Source organism: Dermochelys coriacea, chromosome 9 (assembly GCF_009764565.3).
Source record: "Dermochelys coriacea isolate rDerCor1 chromosome 9, rDerCor1.pri.v4, whole genome shotgun sequence".
Lineage (NCBI taxonomy): Eukaryota > Metazoa > Chordata > Testudines > Dermochelyidae > Dermochelys > Dermochelys coriacea.
The window spans coordinates 14,841,689-14,864,931 of NC_050076.1; the positions used below are offsets into that span (position 1 = coordinate 14,841,689).

The 23,243-nt window shown below is 39.4% G+C and overlaps 1 protein-coding gene across 22 annotated transcripts in view; it reads right to left on the minus strand.

Moving 5' to 3' along the window:
* Nucleotides 1-23,243, minus strand: part of NLGN1 (neuroligin 1) — a 615,380-nt gene that overhangs the window by 348,493 nt on the left and 243,644 nt on the right. The gene's annotated exons all lie outside the window — the stretch shown is intronic.

Consider the following 23,243-nt stretch of genomic DNA (forward strand, 5'->3'; position numbering starts at 1 on the left):
AGTTGGTACTGGCCCTTAGTTATTTAGTAGAGGCTATAAAGGCTTCAATCTATGCTATTAAATCTAGAAATTGTAAATTTAATCCCCAGTGATGATCAGGAGGACAATCTTCATGTTAGTTCTGTGATGCAAATGAAGGGGGAAGGTTTTAGAAATATGTGAATAAAGGTGGCTTCTCTATTATTGGCTAAACTAAGAGTTACAGGTTAGAAGAATTCACCCTTCTTTTGGAAGATAAGATTTGATATGCATCTGTTTGACACATTCAACATAGCCCTGGTCTACACTACAGGGGGGATCGATCTAAGTTACGCAACTTCAGCTATGTGAATAACGTAGCTGAAGGCTACGTACTTAGATCAACTTACTGTGGTGTCTTCACCTGTGCCTCTCGTGGTGCCGGAGTACAGGAGTCAATGGGAGAGCGCTCAGGAGTCAATTTATCACGTCTAGACTAGATGCGATAAATTGACCCCTGCTGGATCGATCGCTGTCTGCCAATCCGGCGGGTAGTGAAGACATACCCTTAGAAAGACTGGCTGGGGAGAAAAAAATGGTCATTTGAAAAAATGGTCAAAGAGGACCAATTACTGATGATGACCCTATCACTTTGGAGTTAGGGCTCAGTGAATTAAATAAATGAGACAAATATTTCAAAAGAATTTTTTGTTAATTTTTGTTTACTGATGAAATTTAGTTTTGTATAGGCCATGATGGTGTCAGGGTCACTTTGCTGAGAGAGAACAAAGACATCTAATTAATCTGCTGGCTATAACATGTTGATAGATTAGAGTTATTTCTTGGGAAGTTGTTGTAGAAAGGGAATTGTAGAAAGGGAATTATTTTAGATTTCAAATTATTATAGAAACAATCAGGCTTCCACCCACACAAGGGGCAGATGGACTGCTTCATTATTAGAAGACATTTAATGTTCTATGTTCCAGTGCATTTCATCAGAGCCAGTTACAGTAGTACCCTTGACTGATGCTTTGATTATATTAGTGGGAAAATGGAGCAAGCAGAATTTTCTTAATTAGTATAATCTACATAAATCTTTAAAATACAGAAAAATGGAGGTTAGTCGTGATTTGGATACGCATCGAAAAGTTTGCATGCTAATCCGGAGTCCATCCTGTGTTTATGATTCCCTCTCTATAAACTTATAGGAGTCCTCTGGATTGCCTCTCCTTCCGGACAACTTTCCAATAAGTCCCCTGGTCTTTCTTCCCTAGTCATAGTGTACCACATAGTGCAATAGTAACTTTTCAGCCCCACAAACATCAGATACAGAACTAGGGCCTATTTGATAACCTCTGACCCTCCAATATAATAGACATTCATAGCTCATAAGAAGGTTTTAAGGGCCAGCGGTTCTCGCAGCCCTTCTGTGGGGCCCAAACCGCTACTGAATTGCAGAGATTTATGCCCTAGGGCTATCACCGCAGAGTGCATTGAGCATCACTGATGGCCAAGGCCAACCAGAGAGATTATGGAGGCACCTGGTTCCCACAGAAGGATTTTCAAAGTTAGGGGTAAGAAACTGTGACTGGAAGGAGATGGGTTCATGAGTAGGGGAGAAGAACTATTGAAAAACTGCGGAGAAGATTGGAACTGCAGCTCTTGGGAGTCAGGGAGAGGACGACAGGAGGAAAAAATGTGTGGTCCCTATCTGAACCTGAAAAAAGTTTCAGTTTTATCTGAATACGCTCATATATTCAGGCTGATTTTTATTTCTTCCAGAACAGCTCATCCCATCCCCAGTAATTGCTCATACCACATGATCTACTCTAGTAATTCACCACCATGCTGACTTTGACACTATCTCAACTGATTTTGGCTACTTTGAAACTTCACTGGTTGAAGTCTTTTAATCGTAGATCAAAAAGTGCAAGTGAAGAGTGCAATGGAGACTATCCCACAGTTTGCAGCTATTCTTTAGAATACAATCCTCTCTTGGGCTCCATTTCCCTTTCCAAGCCTAAAAGCAAAATCTAACTCAGACTCTAAGTAAATGGATGCATTTACCTGGGATGTGAGTCTTATTACTAAGACTACAGGCTAAATAAAATTAGATCTCAACTGGAATATTGTGTCCAGTTCTGGATGCCACATTTCAGGAAGGATGTGGACAAATTGGAGCGAGTCCAGAGAAGAGTGACAAAATGATTAAAGGTCTAGAAAACATGTCCTGTGAGGGAAGATTGAAAAAATTGGATTTGTTTAGTTTGGAAAAGAGAAGACTGAGAGGGGACATGATAACAGTTTTCAAATATGTAAAAGGTTGTTATAAGGAAGAGGAAGAAAAATTGTTTTTCTTAACCTCTGAGGATAGGACAAGAAGCAATGGGCTTAAATTGTGGCAAGGGAGATTTAGGTTGGACATTAGGAAAAACTTCCTGTCAGGGTGGTTAAACACTGGAATAAATTGCCTAGGGAGGTTGTGGAATCTCCATCACTGGAGATTTTTCAGAGCAGGTTAGACTAACACCTGTCAGGAATGGTCTAGATAATACTTAGTCCCGCCACAAGTGCAGAGTACTGGACTAGATGACCTCTCAAGGTCCCTTCCAATTCTATGATTCTATGAAGCCCTGTGCGGATAAAAAACATTGCAGATTGGCGAGTAGGCAGAGGGTTAAGTGTCAGAACCTCTATATTATTTTACTGGACTCAGAAGTTTGGGAAGCAACTGGGGTAGTTAGTTGTCAGTTCGTTCTTAATTCTTGTATGGGAGTTCAACTTCCATACTGACAGGATGTACTAGTTTTATATCCCATCCATAAAGAGAACATACAGTATGGCATTATGGCTGCACAATCAAGCTGATACATTGTATCCAAAATTAGTGCATGTATTACTGAGGACAGAGATGGGGCATTCAAAAATGTACGCTATATGCAAAATTCACTGAACTTTCAAAGTCTTCATGCTAGTTGCACTTGCCATATTAACTGAAACTGCAGAGCCTGATTCAGGTTTCAAGCTTCAAAGGCCCATAAGAGATCTTTTCCCCATATTCACAGACACAGAGTGTAATTATTATATGACATCATTATTTGTATGCTGTATGACACATACAGATCTGATACAAATTATCTCATAATTGTGAAGGGGAGATGGCACTGGACCATGAACTAAGAACAAACAGCCGAATTTATAATAGCCCAGTCTCTCTTTTGTGGCCACAATTTCCACTGAGATTTTATGTCTTACAATGACTTTCTCATCATGATAGCTTTTTACTTCAAAAGCACTACCAAGACCTGGTGTTGTCACTAAAGCCCTGTACAGATAAAAAAAATTTAAATCCGCAAATGTGGATATCCGTGGATATCCACGGAGCTGCAGGGCTCTACTGGGAACTGCAGTGGTGAAAGTCACTAGTGTGTGCAAGCAGCTCACACGCTCCCAGACAGGAATCCCTTCCATGCAGAGGTCTGCATCTCATTGCATTTCCCACCATTGTTTCTTGGTAGTCTTCCAGAGAGGTATTTGGGTTAAGGGATTTTTAGAGGCAAAGTTCTAACTTGCTGATGCCAATAGTTTTAGTTCGACATGGAATTGCTAAGATTTATTGCCTGAAATATAAGGAGCCCAGGTCCCAGGCTAGTTAAAAAGATTATCCAGATATGTCATTTTAACTTTGAATTTTATTTTTCTTTTAAAGAAAAGTATATATTCCATGGACCGCAGCTGTTTGGTAAGTACATATTTCATATGTAGACAGTACTAATTTGGAAAATGAATACTATTTGCTTGATGAGTCACAATGAATGTCTGCTGGTAAACATATATTAAAGTTCATTTCTAGAGCTCAGTCTTGCAAAGCCTTTTTTCATGGGACTCATTCTTATTCATGTCAATAGTCCCACTAACGAACTATTCCCATGATTACAGGCCCTTACATTAGCCGAACCACTGAACTCCTGTGAATGAGAGTGCTATGCATGGAACAAGCATATAATGTGATCTAGAGTATAATTTAATGGTGATGCATAGCTCAAGGCATACCTGGCCACACTGTGACTAAAGCATTTGGCTGAAATTACAGCATGAGAGAGAGAGAGAGCAAGAGAGAGAGAGAGAGATGTTCAGATTGTCTTACTGGATCAACCATTATCACCTGCAATTTGATATTCAACCATACGTTTCTCATTGTGGCAGAGGACTTGTTTTGATGATCTGCTCTCTGAGCCAAATGGACTCAGATTGCTTTTGGAAGACTCCAAGGAAAATATGTAGAAGTGACAGACTACTCCACTGATGGTATGGCAAGGCATTATAATAGTCTTTTCCTCTTGGCTATCAAATATGTGGCCCATAACTGCTTTCCCCCTCTGCTTAATACTGATAGGTCACCATGATATACTTCAAGCTTGTGACATATGAACAAAGAGGGAAGACTGATAGTGTGCCAGTGGCGGAAGTCTCATGTTGAGTCTGACTGCATGCAGTACAAAGACTTTAAAATTACTCCCTGTGGGTATGCATGAGCTCAAGAAAGATGTCTTTGACTTTCATCATAGCACCTCCCACTAAGTGAAACTATTCCAGGGAGTGAACTTCCATTTAATCCACACTTTCTCCATTTGGTTACATACTACAGTACTTCCCATTTTAAGGAGTTTTCATGCTTTGGGAATAAGATTGTCAGATTCATATCTTAGTTGGAAGCAGAACTGTATCTGAGGTGGATAAACACAGCATTCCCTGCTTGAGTTACTGCCAGTGTTGATTAGTAAGTTTCTGGAAGGGCTAGGTGAGCTTTTAACCTCCTGCAACCTGAAATCCAGAGACAAGATACTGGGTCTGTTATTAGAGGAGAACGTCAAGGCTTCCTTTAGGGTGGACAAGGTACCATAATATCTTAAAGTAGTGAACCTAAAGTTTGGCCTTTGCTCAAGACAAAAAAAAATTGCATTTGATAGGGCAAATCTTGCCAATCACCACCTTGCCTGAACTCTCACATGGGAAACTCTTATCAAGAGATTGTAAAGAACCAATCCCAGTAGTATCTAGAATCTTCAGATTTCCTAGTCCGCAGTGTGATGAGAGTAAACTTTGTGGGCCAACAAACACTCTATCTGAAGCAATTCTCCACAAAAATTATCACTGTGCAATGCCAGAAACACAACATTCTAAGCTCAAATGTGCAAACAGGCCAATTGAAAACATTAACTTATACTAATCAAATGAAATCTCATTGGGTGACTAATACGGTTAGAGAATGGAAAAAGAAAGCAGCTGAGATTTTAATTACAGACTAGCCTCAGTTCCTAGAAATGCATTACACAGAACACTCCATACTAAGAATTAACAATTACCGTGTATTTTTCTTGTCATGCATATTTAGCTGAAAGGCTCCCCATTGTCAGTTAATATGGCTTGAAGTTCTCCCTCTTACAAAAAGAAGGAGGTGGTAAACAATTATAAAATTCCAGTCAATATCCTTGCCTAACACCACATCATACTATATCAATGAGTTTTATAATATGCTACATTATGTTACCTTGCCTAAGGAATATATTAGGCTAACATTAAAAAGTAAATGTCAAGACCCAAAGAAGATTGACTGAAGTATTTAAACCCTCGTCTGAACAAGTTTTCTGCTTTCTTATAACCATAAATTGGGGAAATGTTTAAAATGTTAAACATTTTTCTTACAATAGACCAATCATCTGTGAGATTTTTAAAAATCTGTTTACCCTTCTAAATGTTTTAGTTTTATTAATCTGTAAACATTAAGAAGATAAATAAGAGTTATCAAAACTGGATGACATTATCACAGATGACAAAAGTGGCTTCTATAAGCTTCTCTCTTGGCAAAGAAATTAATTTTAATTAAATGGAAATCATCACTTGTTCTACAAATTTAGGATTGGAATTCAGAACTAAGGCCCCAATCCAGCAAAGCATTTAAAAATCTGTATAACTTTAAGCATGAGTAGTCACAGAGTATAATGGAACCCTCTGCATGTAACTTTAGTGACCTGGATGTACTGCAAAAGGCATCCATTTCATGGGTTTGGGAAGAAGAATGTGGAGTGTGCTTCCTAGAATGAAAGGGTTGGAAAGAATTTTTTGTAGGCAGCTAGCTGAGTTCTTGTTTGAAATTCTTACTTTAATGCTGCTGGGATTTTGCTGTATTGCTAGTTACGTGTTTGGGCATTTAGAGCCATGCACAGGTGTCTTTTCTTAAACTCTAAATAAATTAAGCAAATAAATAAATGCTCATGTCCTTAAAGTTAGGTATGTGCTTAACTACTTTGCTGGATCAGAGACTAAGAAAAATTGTAGCAGTAAAATGCTAGACAACTTAGAAACTTTCCATAACAGCTAGCTAAATTTCTTGTGTTGTATGAATACTTGTGAACTGCTAAGACATCACACCTTCCTTTTTTAATGTTATTAAAAGTATATAATGTTATTTCAATATTTAAAACTAACACATTTGAAAAATGTACATTTTAATATTTTCCTTGTTGTATGAGAAGAAAAACACCATTGCAATTCATATAAAAAAACCCCAAGCCTCCAAATCTTAGTGGTTAAGGAGTAAGTGAATTAGTCAAAAGCTTAATTAGTATCTGTGTAAGGGAAACTGGAGTCATGCCAATGACATTTGAAATCTGTTCTCTTCTACTTTTAATGACTAAGGAAAACATTAAGATGACTAATAAAAATGCGTTATCGATTTTGTTTCCTTACAGGTCAGTAGTAATGATTGATATAGTCATCAAGGAGAAATATAGAACTGTATGAGGTTACATGTGGTCAAATTTAAAAACAAGTGAAACAGTTATTGGAACAGAGCCTCTAAATTATAATATGGCTCTTACATTACAGCCTTACTATTCGTTCTCTCTTGTTTTTAAAGCTAAAGACCTGAATTAGCTATTGTAAAAAGCCAGTTATATGTCATCCCCCGAATATGATTGCCTGCAACTATGGCATTCACTAACAATGAAATTCTTCTCTCTACTGAAGGCCAGTATAAGACCTATGCACCAATGTTCCACTTTCACCCCACACATTCTTACCCATAGTAAACTCTCAAAGTAGGGTGTATTTCAGTTTTGCTGTAAACAGAAGCTTTTATCAAGATAGGACATATACTCAGCCCAACAGCCAAATTCTGCCATTAAAATATCCAGTGCACAGAAAATAATATGGATTTTTGAGTTATTTTTAAAAGATACAATGACTGCTTTGGGGAATTGTGTGTGTCTTTTTTTTGAAATAAGGGGATGGGAATAATTTTAGATTTTGGTTTCATTTTGCTTTTGGTGATGAAGGGCAGGAGAAAGGATGAAGGGATAGTTCACTGGGGTGGGTTTTTTTGGGAGTGATCAGAGAAGCAGATGGTTTAGGAGGCCTCTAGGACTGAGTGTGTTGGTTTATCCTTTCCCTAGGCTGAGGTTAGAAATCTGCATTCTAAATAATGAATTGTGGATTGACTTCTCATTGATTGTTCACCCACAAATTCTTCTGGTCTAACTGACAGGAGGCTGTGTATGGTTAAGATAAGACCATCCCAGTCTGTTGAAAATAAGGGGAAAGAGATTATGTCCCTTATGGAGAAGTTGTTTTAGGGCATGAGGAAGACCCCGTCGCAGGGCTGATACACCAAGGTGAGAGAGAAATGGGAGAGAATGCAGGATAGGATCCATTCCTTAACTTAACAGGGGATTTGGAAAAAGGATGAGAGCCTAACGAGCAGGTTGGTTGTTATTCTCTGCTCCCCTTTTCTCTTAGGGGGTTGGTAGAAGAACACTGGTATAGATAAATATTGCAGATTGCCCTGGAAGTTATTTTTCCTTGCACCCTCTTTTGGGTGTATCCCAATGGAAATTTGTTATTGAGAAAATAAATACAGTACTATTTCAAGTACATAATATGACAAGACCTTTCCTATTCAGATACATGTTGACTCCATGCTGTTCACAGTCAAGAAATTGCTTTAGAATTCTTTTTCTACTTGAAAGCTAGAACAAAGCACATTGTTTGCAAGGACATCACAACATATGTAAAGTTTAAAACATGGGTTAAACATGACCATTTGTCTTTTGGTTTATGCAAATCTATGGGACTTGAAACCTTATCACACATTGGCCAATGCAGATTTTTGTAAAAGGTCAGGGCAGCAAACCATGTAAGTTATAGTGTTCTTCTGCCACACAGGCAACAGCAAAAATTCTACATTTACCTGAGCAGATCTTATTATCCCATATTTGATAAATTTTGCCAATGTCATGCACCTGTAATTGCAAGGAATGCAGATTTTTTTTTAAAAAAAGATCTTCATTCAAACTCTCATTTATAAAGAAAACCTCTTAGAAAAACAAATGCAGTTTACTAATCATGCTTCCTGTAGGTTATAAATTGAAACTAACACTGCAGATAAAATCAAGTTATTCTCAAGAAGTCTGTTTTTAAAGGCCAAAACCATCTTCTTCCTGAGCAAATTTGAAAATGTGATACATACAGTGATTTGATTTATAGAGATATTGGTCTCTCAAGTAACGTTTGATAGGCTAAGGAGTGTAACATTAGTGGGTACTCTTCTGGTCCTTTTAAGCCACTACTGAGATAAAATCTAGAGTACTGTGTGCATCTCTGGCTGTCACATTATAGCAAGCATATTGCAGACACTGAAAATATGCAACAGATGGCAACTAAAATGAGTCAGGTTTTGTGGGTATAAGTTATGATGCAAATGTGCTAAAATTAGTTTCTGTGCTTTAGAAAACAGGAGACTAAAGAGATATTTGATAACGACTTGAAAATAAATAGATTTATGCCCATGAACTGTTTGAGATAGAAATTAATTCAAAACTATGCAGACATGGACTGAAGTTAGCAAGGGAAGTGAAGGACCTAACCCACAAACAATTCATAAATGTAATCACTATCACTAGGAGCTGATTAAAAATAATACCTTGTCATGGTTACAAACGAAAGCTTTGTACATGTTAATGGCTGTGCTATAGAAAAGGGAACACACAAACTTCAGACACTGCCTAGATTTTGAGGTTAAGATTAGTTGTATTTTATAGGGTTATATGTACTTGAGGTCTTCTCAGATTTACACAGGAGCCAATTAATGGGAGTTTCAAAAGCACAAACGGGAGTAAAGCATCCAACTCCCATCAATTTTAGACTTTCAAACTTCTTACAGACTTAAGCTTTTTTAATAGCTCTTTCTACAATATTCATAACTAAAGTATCTGAGAACTTCACATCGATTAACGGATTTATGCTCGCAACACACCTGAAAGGTATGACCCTTCTCAATTTGCAGAGGTAGAAACTGAGACTGGAAGAGTAAGTGGCTTACAAAAGATCACACAAGTAGTCTGTGGCAGAGTCAAGTTAGAATCTACACAATCTACATTTCCTTAACCACATGTCCATCTTGCCTTTCATGCTTATCTCCCTTTCTTCCCCCACCAAACTCTACACAAACGTTGAGCGCAGAAGCAAGTGGGATAAATCTTCTGCACCAATGGGTTGATTTGTTAAGGTGTGCTTCAGAACCTTAAACAAGGACCAGAGTGTGGTGTTTATTTCTAAGCTATTTTGCTAATAGCTAGGGAGATGAGAGCCTTTAATGAACTCTTTTACTTCCAATAAAAACTGCCCTCTCTTCCTTATCTCCTCGGCAACTGCATACCATTCAATTATTTGACAATATATTGTTCCTTAATCCTTTAGTTGCTAAGCCATTTCCCTCCTACACCTAGCATAGAACTTATTCTGCTTTGTTTACCATTTGCACTGAACTTGGACACTTTAGAGTAAAATACTTCCCTCTATATTTGTTGGTCACCTTGGTAAAGATAACCTTAACATGGAAATGCAATTTGTGCCTTCAAAGCAATGACATTTCTTGCCTCAATTGTTCAATATCAGATCTCAATCTTACCAGACTCTGAAACCCCCAGTATAAAAGGAGTACAACATAATGTGACCATTATTACTAATGGAGGTGGAGATCTCTTATCTATTTTTCTGCTGTTAATTTCTTTCTTGATGTAGTTGGCTCTATTTCTGCTATTACTTTCACAATAGGAGAAATACTGAAGAGCTCCTTTTTTTTTTGGTAAGAATTGGAAATTGTTAAAACTCTTGGAAAATGCATACATCCAAAAAGTTACTCATGCTGTCTCATCTCCCTTCATAATCCATGATTATCTTTTCCCACTTGGTTTAGTCATATCTATTCATCGCTAGACTACAGTAACCTTGCTCCTTATGAATAAAATAATGATTCCATGGTGAACTTACATACACTATAGATGAAACACACTGGTGGGCAATGGGCCAGGACAAAGACTATGTGCCTGTAAAGTGGCACTCAACTCAACTTTTTCTCATCCCTGGTGCACCCTGCAGGCTGACCTTGGTGGGTCTTCAGAGGTTTGACTCTCTAGCCAAGTCACAAAGTCCAAATGAACCCCTTCTGGGGTATTAAATTGTCCAACAAATAGTCTATTTGCTTGCACTGGCTCTGGGCCCTTTAAATTCAGCCCTTCATTTGGCCTTCTGAACAAACCTTGTCTTCTCCTTAGGGCTAAGGTTAGGCTTGTCCCTCCTTCTCGGGATTTATACCACTTTTATCTGTGACTGGAAGGAGAACCTAGCCCCGCCCGCTACTGCATGTTCCAACCCAGAGACTATATATACAGCAGCCATGTACTGCTTACTCCAATCCATCACTGTTATTTCCCTGGGCCTCTTCCTACCAGGTGCGTTATCTCCAGTCCTATCTCAGGCCCAACACCCTCAGGTTATTCTCTTTCTGCAACCCAGCTATCTAAGTTCAGCCAGCCATAAACACTAATTGTCAGGCTCCTTTGGCCAGAGAGGAGCTTCCATCCTTATTCTTCTGGTCCTAGGCAGGAACTGGACTGCTAAGGCTATGCAGCTCCTTTTATTTGGCGCCGCCAGGCCCAGATTGACTGTTGCTAGCCTCTCTAGCCCTTTGAGGATCAGATCTCTGTGGTTTCCAAAATGACTGCTCCAAGAGTCTTCTCTAGGCAAGCCTGGAGGACCCAGCATCACTGTTCTTTTCTTCTCAGATTGCTGCTTCTTGGGGTGGGGTGTAGTTGCACTGTGGAGTCCCCACACAGGGAGCCACAAAGGCTGCATACACCCCATCACAGTATCCCTGATATCTTTCTGAAGCCTTATTCTGAGGGCACAAGTGGAACGTAAGGTGGGCACAGGCCTAGAGCTCCTCACCTGCACATGGGTCAATTAAACCTCATGTGAATCTTCTGTCATCTCATTTTTGCCTTGGACATGGCAGCTATATTTTAATATACTTTTACTATATTTTAGATCTTTTAACTACTGACATAATACAACTCTGTCCTTATGTCTTGACTTGCAGTTTCTTGGTCTTTTGATTAAACTCAAAGGTAGAATGAGTTTAAAATCTGTTATGTCTTCCATTGGGGACAATATCCTCTACATGTGGCAGACTTGTACATGTAGCTAACTGTCTCATAGGTCTTTTCCATCTCTCATTTTTAAGAGCCTACAGAGACATAGTACTGCTAGAGACATAGTTCTCCTATTAAGTTCAATAGATCAGATACACTGAGGCTAAAGTACATTTGTAGAAAACAAAACTCAAGCCAAGCAAGGTTAGGCCTGCTCTCTTGGATGACAAAGAACATTCAGAATACTTAAGTGGTGCTAGTCATCTAGTAGCTAGGACTTATGTCTCTCATTCAGAACTTGCCTTCAGTCACCTGTACATCAGCCCTGTAAGATTCCTCTGTTAGCGTTCTCACTCTTTTTGGCAAAGCCTGACAGATAAAAGCTTTAATTCCTCCTAACAAGAGGCAGAAGATAAGACTACCTACACTTTACATAGCTTGCTAAGCAATAGCTGGGGCAGTGTCCTGAGAGTCACCATGTGCTGGCAGAGGACGTGGAAACCACAAGGTGACACCTTCAGCTCCCCATGGCACCCAGATAGCGTGTATGTGGTGAAAATGATTTTATCCCCATTCTTACCATTAGACACTTTAAGGATGAGGACTTTGATCTGACTGCTATTACAGGGCCAATCAAGCGTCCACTGGAGTCAATTAAAAATTGACTTCAAATGACAGTCAGGGTGAAGCAAAACCTAGTACATGATGGATGTACTGGACTGAAGTTCATTTTTAAAGTAAAAAGTACTCCATCTGGCTGGAGCTTAGAAAAAATGCTATTCTCCAAGATCCTATCATTCCCAGTTCCTCTCCATTCCCTCTGCCACCTTCCACCCCAGTTAGTCATCCTTTTATTTATTTCCACTGAAATCTTTCCAGAGTCATTCCTCTGCTGTCCTTTTAAAAACCTTTGATCCTTACAGTCTTTTTCAGAATTTAAACCACATTTCCTTTCTATAGTAAGTAAGTTTGTTTCCTCTCAGCTGCCTAACCATCCTTTCAATAGGCCTCTTGTCACTTGTTCTCAATCTGAACATTGTGCTGGCCACAGCAGAGTCTGCTCTTCTGTGTGGTCAATTATCTTTTATTGCAAGCCAGTTATCTTTTATCTCTCATTGTTTTAGATCTTGATACCACATTGATCCAAATACATCTCCTCACCAAATGAGATAGTTTCCTCATGCTTTTGGTTCTCTTTTATTCTAGTGGGCTACATTCATTATCCATGTTCCTTTCAGAGTCCTCAGGGAACCACTTCAGTTCCTCCACACATCCTACTTCATCCTTCCGAGGCCCTTCCAAACACCAAAAACAACGAATAGCCCACTTCCACCTTAATCGAATTGGCTCGTTAGCACTGACCCCCCACTTTGTAAGGCAACTCACATCTTTTCATATGCTGTGTATTTATATCTCCCTACTGTATTTTCCACTCCATGCATCTGATGAAGTGGGTTTTAGCCCATGAAAACTTACACCCAAATAAATTTGTTAGTCTCTAAGGTGCCACAAGGACTCCGCATTGTTTTTGCTGATACAGACTAACACAGCTACCACTCTGAAACCTGCTTCCAAACACCATAATTCTGGCATAGCAAGAGTGGATGGGAGGCAACACTATTGGCATCATTCCCAGCAAGGCTAAGTACAGAGAGATAAGCACAGGAATCAAAATATTGGGAATTAAATCCAGGTCTTTATTATAGCACTCCAGAGCAATAACACTTTATCCTGATTATTGAACTTTACGTTTCCATTCTTTGTTATGGTTAGTGAACCGTCTTCAAACACTGGATCCCTATGGGAATCCCGAAGTTGGATGCCCAGTTCCCATTTTTTTAAACTTCTCCTTGATTTTTTGAGCTCTGATTTTGAAGGTGACCTGCAAAGTATTTTTGAAAAAGTTGGGCATTTGTTCTTTTTTGGATCTTTATGATGATGTATAAAGACAGACCGAAGTGTTGTATGTGTGTGGGGGGAGAAGATGGGGGGAGCTGTTTCATTTTGTTTTTTGTTTGGGAAAGAGGTGGGACCCATCTTGTTTTTAACCTTAGAAGTATCAGAAATGTCACCTCTGTTGTTCTTATAATTCTCGGGGGGGGGGGGGTCTCAGAGCATTGTGTGTTTTAACACCTTTATTGAAGGGGAAGTGGCTTTGAGTCTCTAACAAAATGTCCGCAATATTCATTAGTCACTGAATTAAATATATCCTATCTAAATAAAACAGGCTAACTAAAAATCCCTTCCCCTCTCAACTGCTCAGCTATCTTTCGGTTTGGCCAGCTCCTCAGTTGGTGTAAATCAACTTCAAGGGAGCTATGCTGATTTATACCAGCTGAAGAGCTGGCCCTCCTGACTTGTTATTTCATCATTTCTTTAGTTATTCAGTCAGCACAGGGCTTGTCTTCATGGCAAAGTTAACTCAGACTCTTATTTGAGTGTTGCCCCCTTCACACATAAAACCTTTACCTGAATGTGATGGCAAGAATTCTATGCCAAGGAGAACTTCCCATCTGCACTGGGAAGTTTAGATGGGACATATACAAGGAAACAGAAGACAGACATTGCAACTTTTATATCATGAGAAAATACCTATTCCTGTAATATTTTGGTTCTTACAAATGTAAACATTGTATTGTTGACTATAGTGGCATGAAATACAGGATCAAGCCATGAACCTAACTTAGGAAACATTTCCTCTCTTTCCTTCTGGTATTAAATAACTGAGCACGTTGACTTTTATTTACTTCCGTTTCATTTTCCTTAGCACCTTACTTTGAACTGTGTACTGCTATAGTTTATAAAATATATATTTGTACGAAATGTCTAACATATTTAAAATACAAAACATCCCCGTCTAACACACTTCCAGTGTCAAAAACAAATTGAGTGATAACTCCAAAACAAGTTAAGATAAAATGACAATTAAGTCAAAACCCAGAAGTTGCTTAAAATCAGATGCTACCAGAAACCTTAAGTGCGCCAAAGGACTAAGAAACTCTCAAGACTAAGAAAAACATTAACCCAACACCATACATATTAAAGGAACCCCTGAGGCAATATGTACACACTGAGCAAGGAGCCAGGAAATTTACACTCAAAATTTACTATCACAAAGAAAAGTAAACATGTTTTATTTCCACCATAGGCATGTGTGGTGCTGTACCAACACATATGAAGACTAGGTCCCCACTTAAGGGAATCATGAGACTCGTGCCTATGACTTGGTAACAATTATTCATGCCTTTGTGATACCTTAGCTGGACTGTGCAACTCTCTGTACCTGGGTTTAAACACTTCTAACATTTAAAAAGCTTCAGTTAGTCCAGAATGCAGCAGCTTGCTTCCTTAGTAATATCTGCTTTTCTCACTAGACTGGCTCCCATAGAATACAGGGTCAAAATTAAGGTCTTGCTGTTACTCTGCAAGGCCCTCCATGGAATTGGCACAAGATATCTCCAAGAGTGCCTCTCTCCACAACAACAACCTCCCATGAGAGTTCCCTAGGAACTCTGAAACTGTCAACCTCAAGGATGGAATTAATGATAGAGAGAGACAGAGCTGGGCTCCCTCAGCATAGGATCTGGGCTTTGGAATTTGCCACTTAAGTGATTAGATTGATTACAAATCTCAGCTTTCTGAAGGAAGAATCAACCTCACTTCTTTGACTTAGATTTCTCAAAACTGCAACTAAAGGAAGGGGAAAAAGTCAACAAAAGGGAAAGGAAAGAAAGGAAAGAAGAGAGAGAGAGGAGTAAGAGGGAGGAAGGGGAAAGAAAAGAAGGAAATACAGTTAAAAACAAAAACCATATAATCCCACCTGCCTTGGGGGAAGTAAATTAGAGAACTGGGCCTATTATAGTTTTTGTTATCTCTTAGAAGGCACTCAGATTCTACTAGGTTTCAGAGTAGCAGCCGTGTTAGTCCGTATTCGCAAAAAGAAAAGGAGTACTTGTGGCACCTTAGAGACTAACAAATTTATTAGAGCATAAGCTTTCGTGAGCTACAGCTCACTTCATCGGATGCATTTGGTGGAAAAAACAGAGGAGAGATTTATATACACACACAGAGAGAACATGAAACAATGGGTTTATCATACACACTGTAAAGAGAGTGATCACTTAAGATAAGCCATCACCAGCAGCGGGGGGGGGGGGGGAAAGGAGGAAAACCTTTCATGGTGACAAGCAAGGTAGGCTAATTCCAGCAGTTAACAAGAATATCAGAGGAACAGTGGGGGGTGGGGTGGGGGGGAGAAATACCATGGGGAAATAGTTTTACTTTGTGTAATAACTCATCCATTCCCAGTCTCTATTCAAGCCTAAGTTAATTGTATCCAGTTTGCAAATTAATTCCAATTCAGCAGTCTCTCGTTGGAGTCTGTTTTTGAAGCTTTTTTGTTGAAGGATAGCCACTCTTAGGTCTGTGATCGAGTGACCAGAGAGACTGAAGTCTTCTCCAACTGGTTTTTGAATGTTATAATTCTTGACGTCTGATTTGTGTCCATTCATTCTTTTACGTAGAGACTGTCCAGTTTGGCCAATGTACATGGCAGAGGGGCATTGCTGGCATATGACGGCATATATCACATTGGTAGATGCACAGGTGAACGAGCCTCTGATAGTGTGGCTGATGTGATTAGGCCCTATGATGGTATCCCCTGAATAGATATGTGGACAGAGTTGGCAACGGGCTTTGTTGCAAGGATAGGTTCCTGGGTTAGTGGTTCTGTTGTGTGGTGTGTGGTTGCTGGAGAGTATTTGCTTCAGATTGGGGGGCTGTCTGTAAGCAAGGACTGGCCTGTCTCCCAAGATCTGTGAGAGTGATGGGTCGTCCTTCAGGATAGGCTGTAGATCCTTGATGATGCGTTGGAGAGGTTTTAGTTGGGGGCTGAAGGTGATGGCTAGTGGCGTTCTGTTATTTTCTTTGTTGGGCCTGTCCTGTAGTAGGTGACTTCTGGGTACTCTTCTGGCTCTGTCAATCTGTTTCTTCACTTCAGCAGGTGGGTATTGTAGTTGTAGGAATGCATGATAGAGATCTTGTAGGTGTTTGTCTCTGTCTGAGGGGTTGGAGCAAATGCGGTTATATCGTAGCGCTTGGCTGTAGACAATGGATCGTGTGGTATGATCTGGATGAAAGCTAGAGGCATGTAGGTAGGAATAGCGGTCAGTAGGTTTCCGATATAGGGTGGTGTTTATGTGACCATCGCTTATTAGCACCGTAGTGTCCAGGAAGTGGATCTCTTGTGTGGACTGGTCCAGGCTGAGGTTGATGGTGGGATGGAAATTGTTGAAATCATGGTGGAATTCCTCAAGAGCTTCTTTTCCATGGGTCCAGATGATGAAGATGTCATCAATGTAGCGCAAGTAGAGTAGGGGCATTAGGGGACGAGAGCTGAGGAAGCATTGTTCTAAGTCAGCCATAAAAATGTTGGCATACTGTGGGGCCATGCGGGTACCCATCGCAGTGCCGCTGATTTGAAGGTATACATTGTCACCAAATGTGAAATAGTTATGGGTGGACAAAGTCACAAAGTTCAGCCACCAGGTTAGCCGTGACAGTATCGGGGATACTGTTCCTGATGGCTTGAAGTCCATCTTTGTGTGGAATGTTGGTGTAGAGGGCTTCTATATCCATAATGGCTAGGATGGTGTTTTTAGGAAGATCACCAATGGACTGTAGTTTCCTCAGGAAGTCAGTGGTGTCTCGAAGATAGCTGGGAGTGCTGGTAACGAAGGGCCTGAGGAGGGAGTCTACATAGCCAGACAATCCTGCTGTCAGGGTGTCAATGCCTGAGATGATGGGGCGTCCAGGATTTCCAGGTTTATGGATCTTGGGTAGCAGATAGAATACCCCAGGTCGGGGTTCCAGGGGTGTGTTTGTGCGGATTTGTTCTTGTGCTTTTTCAGGGAGTTTTTAAAAACACCATCCTAGCCACTATGGATGAATCATTACACAAAGTAAAACTATTTCCCCATGGTATTTCTCCCCCCCACCCCACCCCCCACCGTTCCTCTGATATTCTTGTTAACTGCTGGAATTAGCCTACCTTGCTTGTCACTATGAAAGGTTTTCCTCTTTTCCCCCTCCTGCTGCTGGTGATGGCTTATTTTAAGTGATCACTCTCCTTACAGTATGTATGATAAACCCATTGTTTCATGTTCTGTGTGTGTGTGTGTATATAAATCTCTCCTCTGTTTTTTCCACCAAATGCATCCGATGAAGTGAGCTATAGCTCACGAAAGCTTATGCTCTAATAAATTTGTTAGTCTCTAAGGTGCCACAAGTACTCCTTTTCTTTTTTCAGATTCTACTGTGTGGGGTACTGTTATAAGACCCTAACTAGACAAAAACACAGAGAATCTGACAGAAGGTTACATATATTTGAATACAAATCAAATCTATCAATTTCTAATTACAAATTAGTAGAGCTGGCTGGAAAATGTTCGTTGAAGCAAAGCTCTGTCAAAAAAAGTGAACCTGTTTTATGGAAGGATTGAGGGTTGTACCCCATATAGGGTCTGCAGTTCATGGAAGGACCATCTCCCTCTCTTTAGCAGTGGGACCAGAGGAAGAGGCAAGCAGCTTGGAAACTTAAAGCTAGCCTTGCGTATAGATTACATAGCTATACAGAGAAAGATTTAGGTATCAGTGATATACAATAGATAAATAACGAAAAGGAACCATTAAGGGGTTCTGACCGAAGCTCACAAAAACAAGTTAGTTCAGACTGAGCATATCACTCCATATTTACCTTATCTCACTGTGTCTGGGTACTGCAGGAATTTTGTAGAGAATCAGTTAAGGGTATTTTAATTCACATGTTCTGTAACATTGCCCAGGGGCAGGCACCGTGTTGAATTAATGAAGAAGCAGGAGCTCTAGCTTCCATTTTCGTTGATTTTATGGACTTAGTCAAACCTTCAAACAACTAAAAAGTTTTCTTTGATATGTATTTAACATTATTTGTTTAAATATGCATCAAGAATACTATTCTTTGATATGATACAGGAATATGGTTCATCAGCATGTTACATTACATCAATGAGTAGCCTTGATCATTGTTGCTTATATGTGCACTAAAAATGATTACAAAGGATGCTACAGCACATGGAGACAAATTCTTCAGTCCTGGCTGAAGCAAAAACAAATGGAAGCCAATGAAACCTTTGTATGAGTAAAGATTCAGCAGGCCAATCCGGAAGGTTTTACAGTCATGTGAATATTGCTACTGAAGTCAATGTATTAACATGAGTAACAGATGCAGGAATGAGTCATTAGTAAGGACTGCAGGGTTTTTTCCAGGTCCATTTCCAATTAATAAAGATATATTAGGGGATAAAGCACAGGTCTGGGGGTCTGGAAACCTGGTTCTAATCTTGTCTGTCACTGGCCAGCTGGGTGACCTTGGGCAAGTCACTTCCCCTCTCTGTGCCTCAGTTTCTCCATCAATAACATCGGGATAATTATACTGACCTTCTTTGTAAAGCACTTTGAGATCTATAGACAAGAAGTGCTATTTAATGGCTAGTTATTATATTATTAGTCATAAAACCAAAAAGCTATTATTCACATTATGGCCAAATGGTTTGCAAACTTTCATTCTTAATTTGAAACAGTGAAGCACCAAGCTAAACCAACACCAACCAAAATTGATGTTTTGCCCATGCCTTAAAACAACAACAAAACAACATGCCAATGGACTTCAATCAAATCTAGAGAAACAAGCTCTCCAGGGATCAGAACTTGCATGTCAACACTGCGCCTGAAGCACTTTTCATGAGTTGCGCACCACTGGAAATGTGGACATTATATAAATGCAGACAAAAATTTAACCAAGATATAACCCTTCCCCCGCACCATAAGGTCAGTATGGTACATGTAAATTTAACAGGTAAAGCAAGGCAGAAAGTGCATCATGGTAAAGGCTCCTTAACTCATAACTGGTAAAGATACAAATGAGTTATGACAGTCACCCCTTTATGAGTATAAGATAAACATATAAGCTCCTATTATTCTTTTCCTGTCCTATTTTTAACAAATCCATGTGGAAATGTTTAGTGTCAGGAATATATTTAGTCAGATTACAGTCAGCTGTTTCATTTTGAAAGGAGATGAGCCATACTGGTTTAAAAATAATAATCTGGGTATAAATATAAATGGGGTAACCTTCCTCCACGACAGAGGAGCTGGCAATTTAAAGCTTGTGTACCACCCACATTATGCTACCTGGCTGGCAAATATGGTCTCCATATCTCAGCTGGCCCTTCAGCAACAGCTTCTCCTTGCCCCTGGGACCTCTCTGACTTTTGACTCTGCCAGCAGTTTATTTCTGACTGTACAACAGGTACATGATCAGGATATTTCAATATGCAATGTTGTAGCTTTGTTGGTCCCAGGATATTAGAGAGACAACGTGAGTGAGCTAATATCTTTTACTGGACCAATGTCTGTCGGTGAGAAAGACAGACTTTTGAGCTTACACAAAGCTCTTGTTCAGGTCAAGAAGAGCTCTATGTAAGCTTGAAACCATGATATTTCACCTCATTTTCCCAGTATTTTTAAAAACAATTTTAAAGGAACACTGTAAACTTCCATGTCACACTTCTGTGTGATTTTTATTAACCTATTGTTACAAGTAACACCTAAAGACTAACGTAATTGAAAGAGATTAAAAGAATCTCATTTTTTCACCCATTTTATATATGATATGCACAGCGCTCTGTTTATAGTCAGTTTCACTCTTTCCCTTGTATAGTCAGTAGTCCCTACTGTTTGTATGGGAGTTTCACACAGGAATGGATGAAAGAAAGACATTTAGAGTCAGATTCTGCCACCCTGACTTGCCCTCTGCATTATTCTGCAATTTGTCTTATTGAAACCAATGAAACAATGTATACATAAAGGTATAACTCAATCAGAGTGAGGTTGGTTGAATCTGGCCATGAAAAAAAAATACAATAGAGAGGGGAATCAACTGACAGAATAAAAGAGGCAAAGTATTCAAGTCAGAATTCATTGTTCTTTTTGGGTGTGAAATATCTGGGCTTGGTCATGTTTATTTGGTTTTAGTTTTAAGATAAGTACTGAATGCAATGAGCAGCTAACTTTTTATCATTTTAGTAAAAAAAAAATCTTGAACCTTATCCCTTAAAATTGAACTTTATGCAAATCTGATCATGGAAAAAAGTTTCAAGTCTTGAGGCCACCACCTCCACACTGCGTTTTTGCATACTCTGGGGCTTGATCTGCCCCAGAATTTATTGTGTGTCATCTGCACTGCAACTGAAAGCAGAGAAGAGATGGGGTCCACAAAGCAATTAACAATATTTTGCCATTCAACTTTCAACCTGCATTTGGATTAATAGCTTTGTATTCCATACACAATGTTACTTCATACATAGTACACTGTAAAATGTACTTAACATGGTATGAACTTATAAAACACCCTCCTGCTAAACAATTAGTATCACCTAGTTTATTCTGATAAATATGAATGAGATCATCGTTATATAACAAACATGAAGCTTGTCCTTGTTACATAAGCAGGACATTGTTACTACATCCTAGATCCATTTTTAAAAATCACCATAGCATGAAAATAGAGTGGATTTCTTTTACTGTATAATGTTCTAATTCTGTACCAGGGTATGTTTGAATACAGTATATTTCCTTTCCTTGCTGTTTAAATAATGACACTATATGCTACCGTTTTTTCTCATGTATTTTTAGATACCTTTTTTCTCGAGAAAGGCAAAATGTTCAAAAGTTTATGTTTGGTGAAAAAACAACAAAACAAAATCAAAGAAATAATCATTTTAGATTGAACAAAATGTTTAGTTTGACCCTAAATATTTTTTTTTGGCCATCAAGCCAAAAGAATTAGTTATTCACTCGGCTCTAATAAGGACCATCATAAAATTCACCACCTTCCAACCCAAGGAAAAGATGCATGTCTTCAACCTGCCTTTCCTAACATAGGGCATGTCTACACTTATCTCCGGAGTGATCAATCCAGTAGGGGTTGATTTATCGCATCTAGTGAAGACGCAATAAATCGACTGCCGAGCACTCTCCCGTCAACTCCAGTACTCCACCAGAGCGAGAGGTGAAGGCGGAGTCGACGGGGAGCATCAGCTGTCAACTTACCACAGTGAAGATACCGTGGTAAGTAGATCTAAATACGTCGACTTCAGCTAAGTTATTCACATAGCTGAAGTTGCGTAACTTAGATTCATTCTCCCCCCTAGTGTAGACCTGGCCATTGTCATAGAAATTTAAGGCTGAAAGGGACCTCGATAGGTCACCTAGTCCAGTCCCCTGCACTGAGGCAGGAGTAAGTATTATCTAGAAAATAACACATAGAAAATGTATACATTAAAAAACCCACCAAGAAAGCCCCTACTTAAGCAAAACACTACACACACAATTCTCCACCTGGGGAGAAGATCCAAGAGAAAACAAACTACATGCGACTGACTTTAGTCAGATCACTTAATGCAGTCTTGGAAGGCACGCAAATACTACTGTGAAGACAGTGGTATAAGAATCTATACTGAATAGAATAGACTGAGTGGCACTTCGAAAAAGTGACTTTAAGCACATACGTGACTACAAGTTAGGAACAATCCACTTAAAATTCTGACTTACATATACCACTGATTTTACCATTGTTTCTGTAAAGATGGCAGAGTTCACTGCTTCCTTTTCAACTGAGCCCATTACCGTAGAGGATTCTGTGTTGAGCTGCTGAATACAGCAGTAATGTTACATGAACTCTCCTGCACAGCCTGAATTATTACAGAGGCAAGAGGAATCCTAAACACATGCTGAGGTGTTCCTGAACAGACAACTCTGTTACAGTAGATGAGTCCACAAAACAACTGCAGATAGTGAGATCGAGAGAGCGTATCAATCCAGTGGTTGGAAACCAGAGACTGAGAAGTCTGTTAAACCACTTGATACAGCAGTAATGTCTTCCCAACTCTCCTGTATATTCTGAATTATTAGGGGTCTCATAACTGGACAAGAGAAAAAACATTTGGAGTCTGGCTGTCACTCCAGCCTTAAGTCACTCTGTTTTGTCTAGATGTTGCAGCACATCTAATCTCAATTACCAGTCTGCCTCAAAACTGTGAGTGTTTTTAGATACCGTGACAGAAGCAGTACCAATATAGCTGTCTGCATTGATCTTGGAGTGGCACCTTCAACACCACACCCTTTCCTAGGGTGACCAGATGTTCCTATAAAATAGGGACAGTCCCGATGTTTGGGGCATTTTCTTCTATAGGCGCCGATTACCCCCGACCTCCTATCCCAGTTTTTCACACTTGCTGCCTGGTCACCCTAACCTTTCCACAAACTAAATACAGTAGAACCTCAGAGTTACAAACACAGCAGAAATGGAGGTTGTTCGTAACTCTGAAATATCCATAACTCTGAACATTGTGGTTGGTCTTTCAAAAGTTTACAACTGATCATTGACATAATACAGTTTTGAAACTTTACTATGCAGAAGCAAAATGCTGCTTTTAACCATCTTAATTTAAATGACACAAGCACAGAAATTATTTCCTTACCTTGTCAAATCTTTTTTTTAAACTTTCCCTTTATTTTTTTAGTAGTTTACATTTAACATAGTACTCTCTAATTGCTTTTTTGTTGTTGTTTTTTGGTTTCTATTGCTGCCTGATCGTGTACTTCCGGTTCCAAATGAACTGTTAGCAAAAGTTGACTTTTTAATGGTTACTACTCTATATGCATGTTGCTAAGCATAAGATACTGGCATAGTCATAA